This window comes from Triticum dicoccoides, chromosome 2B, assembly GCF_002162155.2.
Source record: "Triticum dicoccoides isolate Atlit2015 ecotype Zavitan chromosome 2B, WEW_v2.0, whole genome shotgun sequence".
Taxonomy (NCBI): domain Eukaryota; kingdom Viridiplantae; phylum Streptophyta; class Magnoliopsida; order Poales; family Poaceae; genus Triticum; species Triticum dicoccoides.
The window spans coordinates 584,843,266-584,861,952 of NC_041383.1; positions in this window are offsets into that span (position 1 = coordinate 584,843,266).

Below are 18,687 nucleotides of genomic sequence, written 5' to 3' on the forward strand. Positions count from 1 at the left end.
AGAACCACAATAACTGCATTTGTTCTTTCTTTTCGGGTGCAGTTCAAGTGCTGATTGAATCCTTTTAGTTTTTGCCCTTCCTTTGGTTGTCGACTTCAGTAGGTCTCTAGGCATTGGTGGGTCAGGCGTTGGAGTAGGATATGCAAGGTGTTGTTCAACCCTAGAAGCACCTGCATGACCACTAGTAGGTGTTGAAGTAGAAGACAATAGTGGGTCTCCACTCTTTTGCTGTTGTGTAAGAGTAGGTTGCTGTCTATAGACACTCTGCACTCGGGCAACTACCGATGGTGGTGTTGCGGAAGCTCCCCTGGGTATTGATGTTGGCCACCTGTTTGGCTGTGCAGGACCCTTTGGCAGCAGGGTTGTCACATCCAGTAGTTGTGCAGGCTAACCATGTGGCGGCGGAGGTCCTCTGTTTACCGGCGTAGGTCCTCTAGGTTGTGTTGCAGCAAGTCCTCGCGGTGCTGTTGCCACCTTCGGCACTGGTGGAGGTCCCCTAGGCTCAGGAGCAACCCCTGGCATGGGCTGTGCACATACTCCAAAAGGAACAGCCATTGGGGCTGCCTTCTTTTGCTTTGTTGCTGAAGTAGTGGGATGCTGTGTAGAGCTTCTTGGCAGTCGTGCAGTTGAAGTAGGAGGTGGTGGAGGGGCACTGTTTGTCGGAGGAGCACTGGATTGCGGTGTAGAACCACCATTTGACGGTGGTGGACCATCAGGGCCACCATGGGGCACATTGGGAGGTGTCGTTGGCTTCTTTTTCTTTGACAAATTCAAATGTCTTATTTCTGTCCTAGCTGCCCGCATATGTTTCCTCATGATATCTGAAGAAGCATCTGTCGCACTAGCAACACGAGCTAGGCTTGCAAAATCCATTGTCAAGTTTGTGTGCCTCATTTCTTTCTTTGACTGTGCTGGCAATTCATCAGGTTGACCTTCGACGGGAGGGGGTGCACTGGGAATTGCCTTAGGTGTCCATCTCTGAAGAAGGTATTTCGCTGGAATTTTGTCGATACCAACTTGGGTCAAAACCTTCAAGATCTGGCAGCAAAGTATGTCGTTCCTGTCCATTTTGTAGCACTCAAACGTGTAGTCTCCAGCACTAGTGTCTGATGTCACAAAATAACTCCTAGAACCATATCTAGAAACCCATGTTTGTGTTTCATTGGGGTAAATCTCGTACATGTGAATTCCATGGGGCCGTACATTGTATCTCCCAATCAGCTTGAACTCCGTGCGAAACTTCTCATACAAGTCCCTAGTGTATGTGTCATAGGCTTGTTTCTCAATAGGAAAAGACGACCACATTTCAGTCGCCAGATGCTCTGTTCGGTAGTCTTTTCCACCTTCTAAGACAAGTATATGAGTCTGTATTTTTGAATATTGCTTGACGAAATTGAGGATGGAAAATTGTGTGGGTTCACATATCGCTTGAGGACAGCGTTGGGTTGACTGCAAGAAGGGAAAGAATTGGTGTTTTAAGTAGCAAGGAACCCATGTTTCTCTGTATTTATACAGGGTCTCAAAGTGTGTATGAGTCATAACCTCATACTTCAACATCAGATCAACCCATGCTACCTCAAACTCATGTGATGTCAAGCTGAAGTCAATGCAGCTGTTGAAATCTTCTGACAATCCAGGGTTTTGGCCCAACAAGGCACCAAGCTTCTCTTGAGCCTTTTTCGTTATATGCCAACGACAACAGCGGTGGATAGTTGTTGGGAACATCCTTTTAATCGACTATGCCATTGCAATGTCCGGGTCAGTAATGATGTTTGTTGGTGCTAAACCATGCATTGCCTCAAGAAAGGTCCCAAATAGCCAATCAAAGCTTGTAGCCAACTCTTGCCTCAAAAAACCGCACCCCAACATGAATGACTGCCCATGCCGATTAATTCCAATGAATGGTGCAAAGGGCATGTTATACATATTAGTCATGTACGTGGTGTCAAATGAGGTGCAGTCGTGGTATGCCTCTACGCAGGGGCGGAGCCAGCGTATGAGCGTGGGGTTCAGCTGAACCCAACGACTTTTCGTAGCCAAGGTACAAGTATACGTATCGTATGTGCATGAACCAATGAATATTAAGGCCTGAACCCATCAACTTGGAATGCAACACTCAGTGAGAAGGCCAAAAGCCCATATAGTGAATTCCGTCCGTGCTAGCCTCATAGGCCTGATCGTGGCTCCCTGCCTATTCTGTTTCTGTATGTGTGTATAGGGCAACGACTCTGTGAATTTCTGTTCGTGTCTACTCTCGACTCTGAGTTTCTGTTCCCTTCCTCGACTCTGTGATCTACTCTCGTTCGTGTCTGGATACCCCAGCTATAGCAGTGCAGCGACGAGGGAAGGTCCCCCCTCCCCCCCTCTCCATAACCAAATTTCGAGGCACTGTGTTAATCAGTTATTCGATTAATCTGTGTAATTTAATTGATCTATGCCATTGAATTGTATTTCTGAAAAAACGACCATCAGATTCAGATAATGATGGTAGCAGTTCAAGGGCACCCATTAGAAATAAATGTCACCGTGAGCATTGTTCTATTCAAAGAGAAATTAACGTAGATGAGTTATGATTCGGTTGGTCGGAAGATAATTGTCACACCCTAGCTAGTTCATGCATTAGAGTGTTGCATCATGTTTATTCTTTCATCAGAAACCTGAAATGGGGATGACAGAACCCCCAGCCCCCTCTGAAACCAACTAGGGTTTACTAAAAACTTTTTCAATGAACCTGAAATGCCCTTCTAAAATGACCATCATTTTTGTCTTGGTTCAGAACCTCTGCCAGAAGTGATGCACATTTTCCCAGGCCATCTCAGGGTTTTTGAATTAAATCATAAATATTTGAATTTGGGAATTTAAAATTATATAAAATATTTAAATGCTCAAATATCTCCAAACTAAAATGTTTCATGTTGGAAATAATCCAACTATGGACCAGGAGTAGTTTGGTGATTTTAGGAGTTGCCTAAGTATTTTTATTAATTCAACAAAGTTGCAGAAGTATTAAAAAAACAGAAAACAAAAAAAAAGAAAAACCTACCTGGCGCCCAGCACCCGGCCCACCTGCCGGCCTAGCCCAGCGCCGCTCCAGCGAGCTGCTTGCCGGCCAGGCAGGCAGGCAGGTGCCCGACGGCGACCGCAGCGCGCGCCACGCAGCTGGCTGCCGCCCTGCTCCACCTCCTCGCCTCGGGGCTGGATGGATGAGCTCCACGCAGCGCCGTGAACCTGCAGGACATCTCCATTCTCCCCCAACCCCTCTCTCTCGCGCTCCCCCGCCATGGCCGACGCCATCGCCGCCACCCCCTCGCCGTAGCCACGCCCTCCGTCAACCCCACGCCGTGCCGCCGTGTCCAGGAGCTCCGCCACCCTCCTCCCCTTCGAGCAAGCCGAGCCCCGAGCGCTTGCAAGGCCCCAACCCACCGCATCGACCTCGACCGAACCGCCGTCACCGGAGATCCCCTTCAACGCCGTCGTCGCTCCGGCCCGTCCCCGGCCGCACTAAGTGCTCCGTCGAACTCCCCGTGAGCTTAGCCATCTTCCCCTCCCTTCTTTTCTTTCTCCCGAGCCGTGTAGCGACCTCCCGGAGCTCAACCGCACCCACCGCAGCGGAGCTCGTCGCCGACGTGCTCCCGGTCATCCTCCGGCCACTCCACGGTGTCCATCATGCTCACCGCGTCACGTAGCACCTAACTAGCTACTCCCCGCACCTCACCGACCCCCCTTGCGTCAAGTTCGACTTCGGCCGAACTCCGGTGGCCGCCAAAGTCGTCGCCGGCGCCAACTCCGGCCACCCCGACCCCAACGGACTCCACCAAGAGCTGCGGTTCGTCCTCAGCTCCTCTCCGGTGGCCTCCGCGGCTCGTTTGGTTGCCGGAACGGCAAAAACCACTTCCGCCGCCGCGTCGGGCTCGCCGGCGGCTAAATACCGGTGCAGCCGACCCGGGTTTGACCACGGGTGGGCCCTGGTTGACTCTCCTGAGTCAATGACAGGTGGGGCCCAGCCCTGTTAACTAATTAGGATTAGTTTAAATTAATTTTAGTTTAATTAATCACACTGACATGCGGGACCCACTGTCAGGTTTGACCCGGACCGTGCCCCGTTGACCTGCTGATGTCACACTGATGTCAGGCTGACGCAGTAATTGATTTTCTGGATTTAATCTAATATAGGAAATTCCAGAATATAGTTTAAACTTCAAAAATTCATAACTTTTAATCTGTAACTCCAAATCAGACAAGTTATATATGAAAAATGATCAGAAAAATTCAATCTATCCATCTGTACTCTTTTCATGCATGACTAAACAAGTTAACTTGATGTTTAATACAGAACAAGGAAAAACACTTTAAAGGGCCATGTTTGAGTTTGAAATTCGAATCTTTGATTCAAATTGGTTCAAACCCTTCTGGTCTTAGTTGCATTAGCCCAACACACTCATATTGCCATGTTTCATGCATGCATCATATTGTTGCACATTGTTTGGTGATGGTTGTGTATCGGTGTTCTTTGCGGCAGGTTCTGCCTCCGAGGAGTACCGTGATTACCCTAACGAAGAACCGTATCAGTGCATCGAACCATCAGGCAAGCAACCAACTATTTGATCATATCGATACAATCCCATGTTCTCGCTCCTGCTCTCTTTTACTGCATTAAGACAACGCGTTTCAAACTGCTGTGTGCTATGGTAGTCGAACCCACTTCCTCTGCATGACCTGTCATTGCCACAGTAACTAGATGAAACCCACTAGCATGTGTAGGAGTTGATTGAGCCATATGTATGTGTTGTTCCTACCTTGCTATGCCTGCTATGCTTAGAGTCGTGTCAGGTCTGGTTCATCGGGGTGATGGGCTAGAGCGAAATGATTATGTCGGTAATGAGAGTGGTGTGGTGAACATGATTTGGTAAAGGTATCGATGAGAGGCCATGTAGGAGTACATGGTGGGTTGTTTCATTGAAGCTGACCTTAAGCATTGAGATCTGTATGTGTGATTTAAGATTCAGCTACTACCATGCATTGGGCCCGAAACCAATGGACCCTCTCGACTTCTTATTCACCCTAGTTCTCTGTCCAGGAGTTGCAAGTAGTTTCTGGTGTTTGTAGTATACTGGAGGCCGTGGACAGCGCTGACCGTAGGGGTGGGCTGTGATGCGGTAGGTACGTGGCACGGTGTACCGAATACCCGTTAGGTATCTCGGGAACCCTGTTCACATCATTTGGGGCTGTGAGCGAAACCTCGGCCGGATCTCCTCATGGATGGAACCCGAATAGGCGATAAACCTGGACTAGAGACTTAGGTGATTAGGTAGGTCGTGGCCGACACCCACGTTGGGCTTCCGCTTGAAGGTTGCCGAGTACAAGTCGTGTAAACGACGGTAAGTGGTGAGAGCGTGTATGAAGAAGTACACCCCTGCAGGGTTATCGTGATCTATTCGAATAGCCGCGTCCGCGGTAAAGGACTACTTGGTTGCCTATACAGTTCATAGACAAGTAAATGGAAACTACTAAAAGCCTCAAGATAAGCGTGAGTGCCGAGGATGGCTCTTCCGTAGGAAGACGGAGGTGGATCCTCGGTAGTGTATTGAAGTGGTGAGTAGTGGACTCGTGTGCGCAAAACCATTTCAAGTTGGAGTCTCGTAGGATAGCCTAGCCAAGAGTCAAGCTGGCTTGCTGCAATAACTCCACCAACCCTTCTTGATAATGTGCATGTATGTAGGATCTGATGTAAGTCTTGCTGAGTACCTTTGTACTCATGTTGCTATAATCTACATTTTTACAGAAGACGCTGCAACCCCTTCTGATGGGTTCTTCGTAGACGTTGACATCAATGAGTAGGCTAAGGCCCAGGTGGTGATCCTGAGCTTGTGAAGGACCACGTAGTATAGCTAGGCTTTCCAAGCCTCTTTTATTTTACTAGTTGTCTGTACTCAGACAAGCTACTTCCGCTGCTGGTTTGTATGACTGTATGACTTGAATGCTGGGTCGTGTGACCCGTACCTATGTGTATGTTATGTATGGCTCTCTGAGCCTTAAATAAAGTACTTGTGTCGTAGAGTCATGTTGTGATGCCATGTTGTATTTGCACATATCGAGCATACTGTGTGTATGTTATTGAAATGCTTGGTATGTGTGGGATCTGACTATCTAGTTGTTTATCTTTAGTAGCCTCTCTTACCGGGAAATATCTCCTAGTGTTACCGCTGAGCCATGGTAGCTTGCTACTGCTCTGGAACACTTAGGCTGGCCGGCATGTGTCCTTCTTCGTTCCGGTGTCTGTCCCTTCGGGGAAATGTCACGCATTGAGTACCGGAGTCCTGTTAGCCCGCTACAGCCCGGTTTACCGGAGTCCTGCTAGCCCAGCGCTACAGCCCGGACCCACTTGCTGATGACCGACACGTTCGAAGCTGGGTCATGGATGCCTGTCCCTGTAAGTCTGTGCCACTTTGGGTTTACGACTAGTCATGTCAGCCCGGGCTCCTTATCATATGGATGCTAGCGACACTATCATATACGTGAGCCAAAAGGCGCAAACGGTCCCGGGCAAAGGTAAGGCGACACCCGTGGGGATACCGTGCGTGAGGCCGCAAAGTGATATGAGGTGTTACAGGCTAGATCGATGTGACATCGAGTCGGGGTCCTGACAGCGTTGGTATCAGAGCCGGACTGCCTGTAGGTTCTCCAAGCCAAACTGGTCGATGTTGAGTCTAGAAATTCTTTAGTTATATGTAGGGGAATTGTTTGTGGGTTGGAACGTAAGGCTCTTTTTACTCCTTTATCTTATGACATTCTGATCTGAGTCAGTCTATTCTTCCACCGGGGGTTAAGGAATTAGGATCTTTTCTCTCTATCAGGATCACGTGTTACTAATCAGTAGTACCTTATAGGTTGATAGATACAAGCCTAGTTCAGTTCTACTACCACATTATGTTGCTAGGATGGACTCAGAACTTGATATGATGTTGTTGAGTGTGTATGAGATCCTTTGTCAAATGTCTCAAAATCCTTTTTGAGCCTTTACAGCTGTTATGCTGCCGAAATTTTGCTAGAAAATCTAATGCCTTGCATTATGGTTGTGCTTTCAGATGACCACTCGCGACCTCAATCAAGTGGTTCGCCTGACTCGATGCCTAGATGTACCCGGCCATACCGCCATGTTGGTCAGGGTAATGACTGAGGCCGGATACCGTTGGTATCCTGAGTACACGGTCGAAGAGCAATTTCGGGACTTTAATCAAAGCCAGTATCTCTGCATTGTCAGGATATTTCCATCTTATCCTGGATCCACCGAGCCCCTTCACTGCTCCTATGGACTCGGGGTTACTATTGAGATGGCTGTGCAGGACGCCGCCTACTCTATGATGACCATCATGCGAGTCAGGTCTGGTCTATTTCAGGACTCTGATTTCCGATATATGCCAGGATCACTTCCGGGAGCACAAGGGTATCTCCAGGCTATCTATGCTGACCCCACTCAGGAGGATTCACGAACTCGCACCACTGCTGAGATGCTCGAGGATAAGGACCGTGAAAATCGGGCCTTGAGGCTAGAGCTTTTCAATACCCGTGCTGACCATTGGGCCACGTTGACTCGGTTTGCACCGGCGGTGCAAGCTGGATATTCGGATATGCGCGATCTCTATCCTGTGAGATCTGCTCTGCCAGACGTGATGGGTTGGCGTGATGTAGGAGGCATCACCCCACCTCGCGGTCCCCGCAGGCCACCGTCTGTTGGTCCAAGACCTCATCCTAGCCCCTATGGTCCACAAGCTCCGCGAGATCGTTTGTTCCCGGATGATCATGTTGAGCTTCCAGGCTATGGAGGTGATTTCTACGAGGACTACTACGGATCGGTCTGAGTTAGTGGTAGTATCACTAGTTTGAACTAGCTGTGTCGTCTATCGTCCTGCGTGACTCGTGGGATATGACCTAGTTTGTACCGCCTTCCGGAGGTGTAGAAAAATAATGTATAGGAGCTTGGGATGCCTCCAATGAGATGTAATCTTCTTTTCACCATAATAGTACCTTGTTTGGTCTTGTACTAAACCTTGTATGGTGTGTATGACGATGGAATAAAAGAAGCAGTTTTTGTATCTACCATGTCATACCGATGATCATCTTACATTCCGAGTTATTCCTTACATTCTGTATCCTGTGTCGGGATTTTATCATTCTGACTAAATCATTGTCTTGTTTACCTAGGATGGTCAACACGCGAACTAACCCTGCTCCTCAAGAGCAGGCCGAAGGCAGTGAAGTCAGGAATGCAAATCTGCCTCATCCTCCTTCCCTAGCCGAGGTTATGATGGAAGCCGAAAGAAACAAGCGGGAGACCAACCGTTTGTTGGAGCGTATTGAACAGAACATAGCACACCATCAGAGGACTAACGTGGTGTCACTCAGTGATTTCATCAAGTTACATCCACCCACGTTCCACCACTCCGTCGAGCCTCTCGACGCTGATGACTGGCTTCGCAGTATTTCTCACAAACTGCGTTCTGCGCTAGTAGCTGAGGCTGACAAGGTCACCTTTGCTGCATATCATCTTGAAGGCCCCGCCAGTCTATGGTGGGAGAATTATGGAGCTATGCGCCCAGCGGGCCATGTCACTACTTGGGCTGAATTCAGCGAGGCTTTCCGTGAACATCACATTCCGGAGGGTCTCATGGACCGTAAACGTGAGGAATTTTGCAGTTTCACTCAAGGCCGACTCTCTGTGGATGCTTACAGCAGGGAGTTCGGTAACCTCGCACGATATGCCACTGAGGAAGTTTCTACTGATGCCAAGAAGCAAGCAAGGTTCCGTAAGGGACTTAGTCCTGAGCTTCGCCGCGACCTCCGTCTGCATGAGTGCACATCTTTTCAGAAGCTTGTTAACAAGGCCATCAGTGTTGAGACTGGTCAGACCGATTATGACGCAACACGCAAGCATGGCCGTGACGTGGGTTCCTCATCCGGTGCTGGCCCTCAGAAGCGCCGCGTGTGGGTGCCTAACACTGCCCTGCCACCCAGGTTCACACCGAGGCCATCCTTCCAGGCGCCTCGCCCCGTTCAACAGTCTGCATCAGCCAAGCCCTATGGTGGTCCAACCAACAATGCTCCTCCACGTACCAGTTCCGTGACTTGCTTTAAGTGTGGGGAATCTGGCCACTATATGCGCGAGTGTCCCCAGACCAACCCCAACCAATCTGCTAAAGCTGTTGGCCGTGGCAAGCCGACATGGAAAGTGTTCCATGCTAAGCCGGCCACCGCTGCACGTGGCCATGTCAACTGTATCTTTGCCGAAGAAGCTCAAGAGGATCCCAACGTCGTTCTCGGTACGCTCCTTGTTAATTGCCACCCGGCATCTGTTCTTTTTGATACAGGAGCATCTCATTCATTTATATCCGAGAGCTATGCTCGTTTGCATAACACCACATTCTGTGAGATGGCCACTTCTATGGTAATTCAAACTCCGGGATCCAAATGGCAAACTTCTAGAGTAAGCCATGGAAATTAAATTCAAGTCGACAGACTTGTTTTCCTCGCATCGTTGATAGCTCTTAAATCTTCAGATATTAATATCATCTTGGGTATGGACTGGATGTCAGCTCATCATGCCCAAATTGATTGCTTCTCTAGGACTGTTCAACTCACCCATCCTTCGGGGAAGCTAGTCAATGTCTTGACCCGAATAGCCAAGCGACAGTTATATTCTCTTAACGTCAGCCCTTTGCCAGACCTTGAGGATGTTCCGGTACTCCTCTGAAGGGAACCCATCGTTTCGGTATCAAAGGCAAATTGGCTCCTCGTTACATTGGACCTTTTCGCATTCTCGCTAAACGAGGAGAAGTTGCCTACCAGTTGGAACTACCTCCGCATCTCTCCACAGTCCACGATGTTTTCCACGTTTCTCAACTCAGGCGTTGCTTCTCGGATCCTATCCGTGGAGTGGACCACGAAACGCTTGATCTCCAAGATAATCTCACGTATCGAGAGTACCCCATTCGTATCCTCGATCAGGCCGAGCGTACCACTCGACGTCATAATATCAAGTTTCTCAAAGTTCAATGGTCGCACCATTCTGAGGATGAAGCAACTTGGGAAAGGGAGGATCATCTTCGACTCGAGTACCCCGCCTTCTTTCCGGAGGAACCCAAATCTCGGGACGAGATTCTTTTGAGTGGGGGTGAGTTGTCACACCCTAGCTAGTTCATGCATTAGAGTGTTGCATCATGTTTATTCTTTCATCAGAAACCTGAAATGGGGATGACAGAACCCCCAGCCCCCTCTGAAACCAACTAGGGTTTACTAAAAACTTTTTCAATGAACCTGAAATGCCCTTCTAAAATGCCCATCATTTTTGTCTTGGTTCAGAACCTCTGCCAGAAGTGATGCACATTTTCCCAGGCCATCTCAGGGTTTTTGAATTAAATCATAAATATTTGAATTTGGGCATTTAAAATTATATAAAATATTTAAATGCTCAAATATCTCCAAACTAAAATGTTTCATGTTGGAAATAATCCAACTATGGACCAGGAGTAGTTTGGTGATTTTAGGAGTTGCCTAAGTATTTTTATTAATTCAACAAAGTTGAAGAAGTATTAAAAAAACAGAAAACAAAAAAAATAGAAAAACCTACCTGGCGCCCAGCACCCGGCCCACCTGCCGGCCCAGCCCAGCGCCGCTCCAGCGAGCTGCTTGCCGGCCAGGCAGGCAGGCAGGTGCCCGACGGCGACCGCAGCGCGTGCCACGCAGCTGGCTGCCGCCCTGCTCCACCTCCTCGCCTCGGGGCTGGATGGATGAGCTCCACGCAGCGCCGTGAACCCGCAGGACATCTCCATTCTCCCCCAACCCCTCTCTCTCGCGCTCCCCCGCCATGGCCGACGCCATCGCCGCCACCCCCTCGCCGTAGCCACGCCCTCCGTCAACCCCACGCCGTGCCGCCGTGTCCAGGAGCTCCGCCACCCTCCTCTCCTTCGAGCAAGCCGAGCCCCGAGCGCTTGCAAGGCCCGAGCCCACCGCATCGACCTCGACCGAACCGCCGTCGCCGGAGATCCCCTTCAACGCCGTCGTCGCTCCGGCCCGTCCCCGGCCGCACTAAGTGCTCCGTCGAACTCCCCGTGAGCTTAGCCATCTTCCCCTCCCTTCTTTTCTTGCTCCCGAGCCGTGTAGCGACCTCCCGGAGCTCAACCGCACCCACCGCCGCGGAGCTCGTCGCCGACGTGCTCCCGGTCATCCTCCGGCCACTCCACGGTGTCCATCATGCTCACCGCGTCACGTAGCACCTAACTAGCTACTCCCCGCACCTCACCGACCCCCCTTGCATCAAGTTCGACTTCGGCCGAACTCCGGTGGCCGCCAAAGTCGTCGTCGGCGCCAACTCCGGCCACCCCGACCCCAACGGACTCCACCAAGAGCTGCGGTTCGTCCTCAGCTCCTCTCCGGTGGCCTCCGCGGCTCGTTTGGTTGCCGGAACGGCAAAAACCACTTCCGCCGCCGCGTCGGGCTCGCCGGCGGCTAAACGCCGGTGCAGCCGACCCGGGTTTGACCACGGGTGGGCCCTGGTTGACTCTCCTGAGTCAATGACAGGTGGGGCCCAGCCCTGTTAACTAATTAGGATTAGTTTAAATTAATTTTAGTTTAATTAATCACACTGACACGCGGGACCCACTGTCAGGTTTGACCCGGACCGTGCCCCGTTGACCTGCTGATGTCACACTGACGTCAGGCTGACGCAGTAATTGATTTTCTGGATTTAATCTAATATAGGAAATTCCAGAATATAGTTTAAACTTCAAAAATTCATAACTTTTAATCTGTAACTCCAAATCAGACAAGTTATATATGAAAAATGATCAGAAAAATTCAATCTATCCATCTGTACTATTTTCATGCATGATTAAACAAGTTAACTTGATGTTTAATACAGAACAAGGAAAACACTTTAAAGGGCCATGTTTGAGTTTGAAATTTGAATCTTTGATTCAAATTGGTTTAAACCCTTCTGGTCTTAGTTGCATTAGCCCAACACACTCATATTGTCATGTTTCATGCATGCATCATATTGTTGCACATTGTTTGGTGATGGTTGTGTATCGGTGTTCTTTGCGGCAGGTTCTGCCTCCGAGGAGTACCGTGATTACCCTAACGAAGAACCGTATCAGTGCATCGAACCATCAGGCAAGCAACCAACTATTTGATCATATCGATACAATCCCATGTTCTCGCTCCTGCTCTCTTTTACTGCATTAAGACAACGCGTTTCAAACTGCTGTGTGCTACGGTAGTCGAACCCACTTCCTCTGCATGACCTGTCATTGCCACAGTAACTAGATGAAACCCACTAGCATGTGTAGGAGTTGATTGAGCCATATGTATGTGTTGTTCCTACCTTGCTATGCCTGCTATGCTTAGAGTCGTGTCAGGTCTGGTTCATCGGGGTGATGGGCTAGAGTGAAATGATTATGTCGGTAATGAGAGTGGTGTGGTGAACACGATTTGGTAAAGGTATCGATGAGAGGCCATGTAGGAGTACATGGTGGGTTATTTCATTGAAGCCGACCTTAAGCACTAAGATCTGTATGTGTGATTTAAGATTCAGCTACTACCATGCATTGGGCCCGAAACCAATGGACCCACTCGACTTCTTATTCACCCTAGTTCTCTGTCCAGGAGTTGCAAGTAGTTTCTGGTGTTTGTAGTATACTGGAGGCCGTGGACAGCGCTGACCGTAGGGGTGGGCTGTGATGCGGTAGGTACGTGGCACGGTGTACCGAATACCCGTTAGGTATCTCGGGAACCCTGTTCACATCGTTTGGGGCTGTGAGCGAAACCTCGGTCGGATCTCCTCATGGATGGAACCCGAATAGGCGATAAACCTGGACTAGAGACTTAGGTGATTAGGTAGGTCGTGGCCGACACCCACGTTGGGCTTCCGCTTGAAGGTTGCCGAGTACAAGTCGTGTAAACGACGGTAAGTGGTGAGAGCGTGTATGAAGAAGTACACCCCTGCAGGGTTATCATGATCTATTCGAATAGACGCGTCCGCGGTAAAGGACTACTTGGTTGCCTATACAGTTCATAGACAAGTAAATGGAAACTACTAAAAGCCTCAAGATAAGCGTGAGTGCCGAGGATGGCTCTTCCGTAGGAAGACGGAGGTGGATCCTCGATAGTGTATTGAAGTGGTGAGTAGTGGACTCGTGTGCGCAAAACCATTTCAAGTTGGAGTCTCGTAGGATAGCCTAGCCAAGAGTCAAGCTGGCTTGCTGCAATAACTCCACCAACCCTTCTTGATAATGTGCATGTATGTAGGATCTGATGTAAGTCTTGCTGAGTACCTTTGTACTCATGTTGCTATAATCTACATTTTTACAGAAGACGCTGCAACCCCTTCTGATGGGTTCTTCGTAGACGTTGACATCAATGAGTAGGCTAAGGCCCAGGTGGTGATCCTGAGCTTGTGAAGGACCACGTAGTATAGCTAGGCTTTCCAAGCCTCTTTTATTTTACTAGTTGTCTGTACTCAGACAAGCTACTTCCGCTGCTGGTTTGTATGACTGTATGACTTGAATGCTGGGTCGTGTGACCCGTACCTATGTGTATGTTATGTATGGCTCTCTGAGCCTTAAATAAAGTACTTGTGTCGTAGAGTCATGTTGTGATGCCATGTTGTATTTGCACATATCGAGCATACTGTGTGTATGTTATTGAAATGCTTGGTATGTGTGGGATCTGACTATCTAGTTGTTTATCTTTAGTAGCCTCTCTTACCGGGAAATGTCTCCTAGTGTTACCGCTGAGCCATGGTAGCTTGCTACTGCTCTGGAACACTTAGGCTGGCCGGCATGTGTCCTTCTTCGTTCCGGTGTCTATCCCTTCGGGGAAATGTCACGCATTGAGTACCGGAGTCATGTTAGCCCGCTACAGCCCGGTTTACCGGAGTCCTGCTAGCCCAGTGCTACAGCCCGGACCCACTTGCTGATGACTGACACGTTCGAAGCTGGGTCATGGATGCCTGTCCCTGTAAGTCTGTGCCACTTTGGGTTTACGACTAGTCATGTCAGCCCGGGCTCCTTATCATATGGATGCTAGCGACACGATCATATACGTGAGCCAAAAGGCGCAAACGATCCCGGGCAAAGGTAAGGCGACACCCGTGGGGATACCGTGCGTGAGGCCGCAAAGTGATATGAGGTGTTACAGGCTAGATCGATGTGACATCGAGTCGGGGTCCTGACAATAATTTTCAGGTACACAAGAAATCATACGAAGCAAGATGATATTAGGTTCAGATATTTAACGAAGGGACCTTACATTGCCACTATTTAGTTATGTTTATGCACATATAGGGATATTGGCGATGGATGGAGATTTAATCCAAGCTGGTTTAAAGAAAGAAATTTCCAATTATTTTGCAAATAGGACTTCATCATGACATTCTTTTGCTATTATTTGTGTTCTCTTACGAGTTAAAGATGTTCCCTAATGAGTTATTTATCTTCTACATAGATAATTTTGAATTCAATTATTGGAAAATCAGAGGTAATGTATTCATTTTGTTGATTCTTGAGGCTGCCGGTGTATCTAACAAAGAACGAATGATATTTATTTTGAGATACCTTAGCAAGCGTTGATTTATCATTGAACGGTTAGTTGGAGTCAAAGATGTTAAAGAAACATCAGCAATTTTTACTCTTAAAAAATTATTCACTAATATTGCATTAGGCATATAATAGGTCAGAGAACAATACTATGATCGGGCAAGCAACATGCATGGTGAGTGCCATGGCTTGAAAGCAAATATTTTGCAAAAAAGCTGACCTTATTATGTGCATTTTTTTGCGCAACAACTCTTGTTGGTTATTGTGGCAGTATTAAAGGACCATGGTGATATTGCAGATTTTTTCTACATGATCACCATTTCATTCAATGTCATCCAGCTGGTATGTCCTGCACTCTTTTAATTTTTAATGTAATACAATATGTGATAGGTGATGTCGTATTTCTATTCCTTATGTTTTTTTTCTAGTGCTAAACTCGTGTTGGAAGATGGTATAAATTAGACTTAATACTTAATTAATTCATATCAAATCCTCGTAACAAATCAATAAGTGAACCCAATGGCAAAATTTTCTGGCTCCGCCCCTGCCTCTACGTAAGCCCTCCTTGCTGCACCGTCAACCTAGAAAACATTCTCAACCCTGTCCTCCTCATCATACTTAATCTTGTAAAAGAAATCTAGATCTTCTTTCTGCTGATCTTTAAAGTAGGCAACTGTCTCAATCATATCACCTTCCTTCGTCGCATTCTTGTTCAACTCCGACTTTAGGTTTGAAATATGCTTAGTACCATAAGGGACAATCAGCTCTGTACCATAGTAATCTGACATGATGTGCATCATTCGACCTATAGGGGGGCATTAACACAAGGATGTTAGAAGAACTTTTAATTTTTTTTGCAACTTAAGAATGCAAGCAACTAACACATCAGATGCAGGCAAATCAGTGCTTTTGTTCAAAACTCAGGAGCAACTAACACACTAAACACAAGGCAATCACTTTTGTTGATAGTGTTTAAGCAACTAACACAACTAACATAGATGTAAGTACATGCAAGTTAAATTGCTAGGTTTTGAGCAACTAACACACTAAATCTAGGCAAGTACAAGAGGGAAAGCAAAATTTTACTTATTGGAAATTTTTTTCTAGGCAAAAGTCTATATAGGGGTTAAGCAACTAACACAATAAACCAAGGCAAGTGCAGTCTTGTTTTCACAAACATGTAGGTATATTGCAATTGTGGAGATGTGTAAGGAAGGCCCTTTCTTCTGCGGGGATCCCTTGATGTGATCGCAGGTACTTAATCAAAGATGGTTTTGTCAACCAATGCATGATTGTGTTCAGCAACAAAGTAAATCACCTCCCAACGAACATCTAATAGCTTGACCACCATCTTCGCTTTGCATCCTGTCTGCACTATTGTATCTCGCTTCCGCTTCTTGCTTTTCTTTCTTTTTATTCTCATCACCAATAAAGACAATTTCTTCATCTTCTGTTGCTTCATGCTCTTGTTCAACAATCTCATCTAGGGCAGGAATGTTTTCTACTCCTCCATCATCAATTTTAGGTTTCCGAAACTTGTTGCAAACAAATTGCTGCTTTATCAACACACCAGTATCAACAGTCCTCCTTGATGTGCTCATCTTGATTGAAAACCCAAGCTGTGAAGCATATGCATTGTAATGTTCTTTGGCGCCTTCCAAAGTGTCAAACATCATGCCTAAGTAAGGTTCCCTAGGATGTGACCAAGCTTCATCATAGTTCTCACCCACCAAGCCTATCAATCCATTTCCAACAGTCGCTCCAGTATCACCTACAGCACCTGTGCCATCAAGGGTGCGTGCATCTGTCTTCGCAGCTTCTGTTCCAGGGTTATTTCTACCACCTGTGGTCCTCCCCTACATTAAGGGAGTGCCCACCTGTATCCATTGCTTCTGCCACAGCTTTGCCAACATTTTGCATGACCATAGGATTAGGAGATTCCGCAACGAACTCAGCATGCTCACCATCACCTGCGCGGATGCTTTGCTGTGTGTAAAATGCAGGATCTCCAATATCATTGTTGGCAGGAATTTGCAATTCAGGGTTATTGTCTTCTGGCAGCTCATTTAGGTCAATCATATCCAGCCTGCACATTTTTTCAAACGAGAGAAGTGAGCAAGTTTAGTTGAATGAGGCAAGCAACTAACACACTGTACATAGGCAACATTTTTAGTAACAACAAGTATATGATTTTTTTTAATCGTGGACGCAACATGAAAGCATATCCAAGTTTTCCTTTTTCAAGTATATGAGCAGTAGCCAAAGTTTTCTAAATGACCTTTTTCCCCATTTTTTTTACAATAGCCGCATATGATTTTTGTTTGAGGCAATTGCTGTCAATAGTTGCCTACAGGAAAGTTGTTTTTTCAGTAGCTATAATGATCGATGTTTTTTTATTCTTTTTTCTAAATGGCTGCAGATACAACTGATTTCCGTGCATTTTCAAGGCCCGACGAAGCAAGCTTTTTTCATGGGAACAAGATGCCTTCTATGTTCGAAGTGTTTTTAGCATCGAGAGTATTAGAGACTTGAGAGTAGCATTTTGTATGTCTCGGAAATTTTATATACCAGTACTAGAAACTAGCTATGTGACATGTTCCTAATGTTCAGTACTTTGTTAGTATGCAATTCGTACCAGGAACATCAGGAGCATGATGTGTTTCTGGCCTCTTTTTTTTCCTTTTTGCTTGTTGAACTATCTTAACGCGTTGGAGCCCCCAAGGGTTCATGTGTCTTTTCTTGTGTTTCTTGTGTGGATGAACCCTTTTTTGCAGGAGCAACCTAAATTTCTTGCCGGGAAGTACAATTGATAGGAAACAATGTTCAGTCAATCTCCCAAGGTAATGTTCAGTCAATTCCCCAAGGCAATCTATTTTTTTTATTCCGAAGACACAAGTTGCACATAGTTTTTTATCAGTTCTTTTTAACATCTACCATGCTTTCTCTTTATGTTGCACCAAATTTTACCAGTTTTTGCTTCAAACCAACTTACTTGCCTAAAACAAACATGAAAATTGTTTATAATAGTATGTTTTTTATTTCATTCACTGACACCTACAGTTACTAAGGTTGCTTAGTCATAATTGCATTGGCTGTGTGAAGTCAACATAGCAGACATAACCTGCTTGATTTACTTTGATTCCCAAAACCCATCAATTGCTTAACACAGCCATGATAGTTGCATGAAACTGGTAAACGATTTGCTTACAACATTGCTATTAGTATTGGTGTCTTGCCCAGATCATATGGTTACTGACATGAACCACAACGTTTTTTGCACTAAACAACCATGCTTATTTATTTGTTAAAAACTGCAGCAGTTTTTGCTTAAAACCATAACTTTTTGGGAAGGATTTTTCGCTTAAGAAATAACCACATCAGATGCTTTTTTTCAGTAACCCGCATGAGAAAGGGAGATGCAGCATAGCTTTTGTGTATAAACTAGAAAGAAAGTGAAGAAAAGATTTAGGGAATAGTTTTCTACAGTTTTCTAGATGGAAGAGTTGAGCAAACCTTGCCTTCTGTGATTGATTTTTTTTTGTTCTGAGTTTTGTCCGTCAGTTTGGATCTGCTGACCAGCTCTTATGCCGCCATTGCAGGAAGAATGAAGCTTTCTGGATCTGGGGAAGAGAAAACCCTAACTTGATGGAGAAGAAGATGGGTACACGGGGGGAAGGAGTTTGGTATCGTCAAGAGAAGGGGACGGTTTTGGAAGGGAGCGGAAGCACGTGAGGGAAGGCGCGGATCAGGTAGGAAGAGCGCGTTTATGGCGTGGGCTGGCTAGTTTCCCTTTTTGTCGGGGACCAAAAGTTTCAGAGGCTGCCATGGGATGCTAGGAGCACCCGGCCGCTCTCTAGCAGCAGTGTAGGGCAGCCGAGGGCCGAAGTTAGCCCAATTACTGGTCGGGCCGTCGTGGTTTGCTGTAAAAAAAATAAATCCGCGGCTAGTTCCCTGCCGACCGCGACTTTTGTCATTCATCCATCGTCCACCTCCGAATTTCTAACCGCAACTCCGACGTCCAGCCACCAGATAAAAACCAGCTTCACCGCCGCCCGCCGGCCGAGATTCCCATATGGACTACTACTACCAGGCCTTCCAG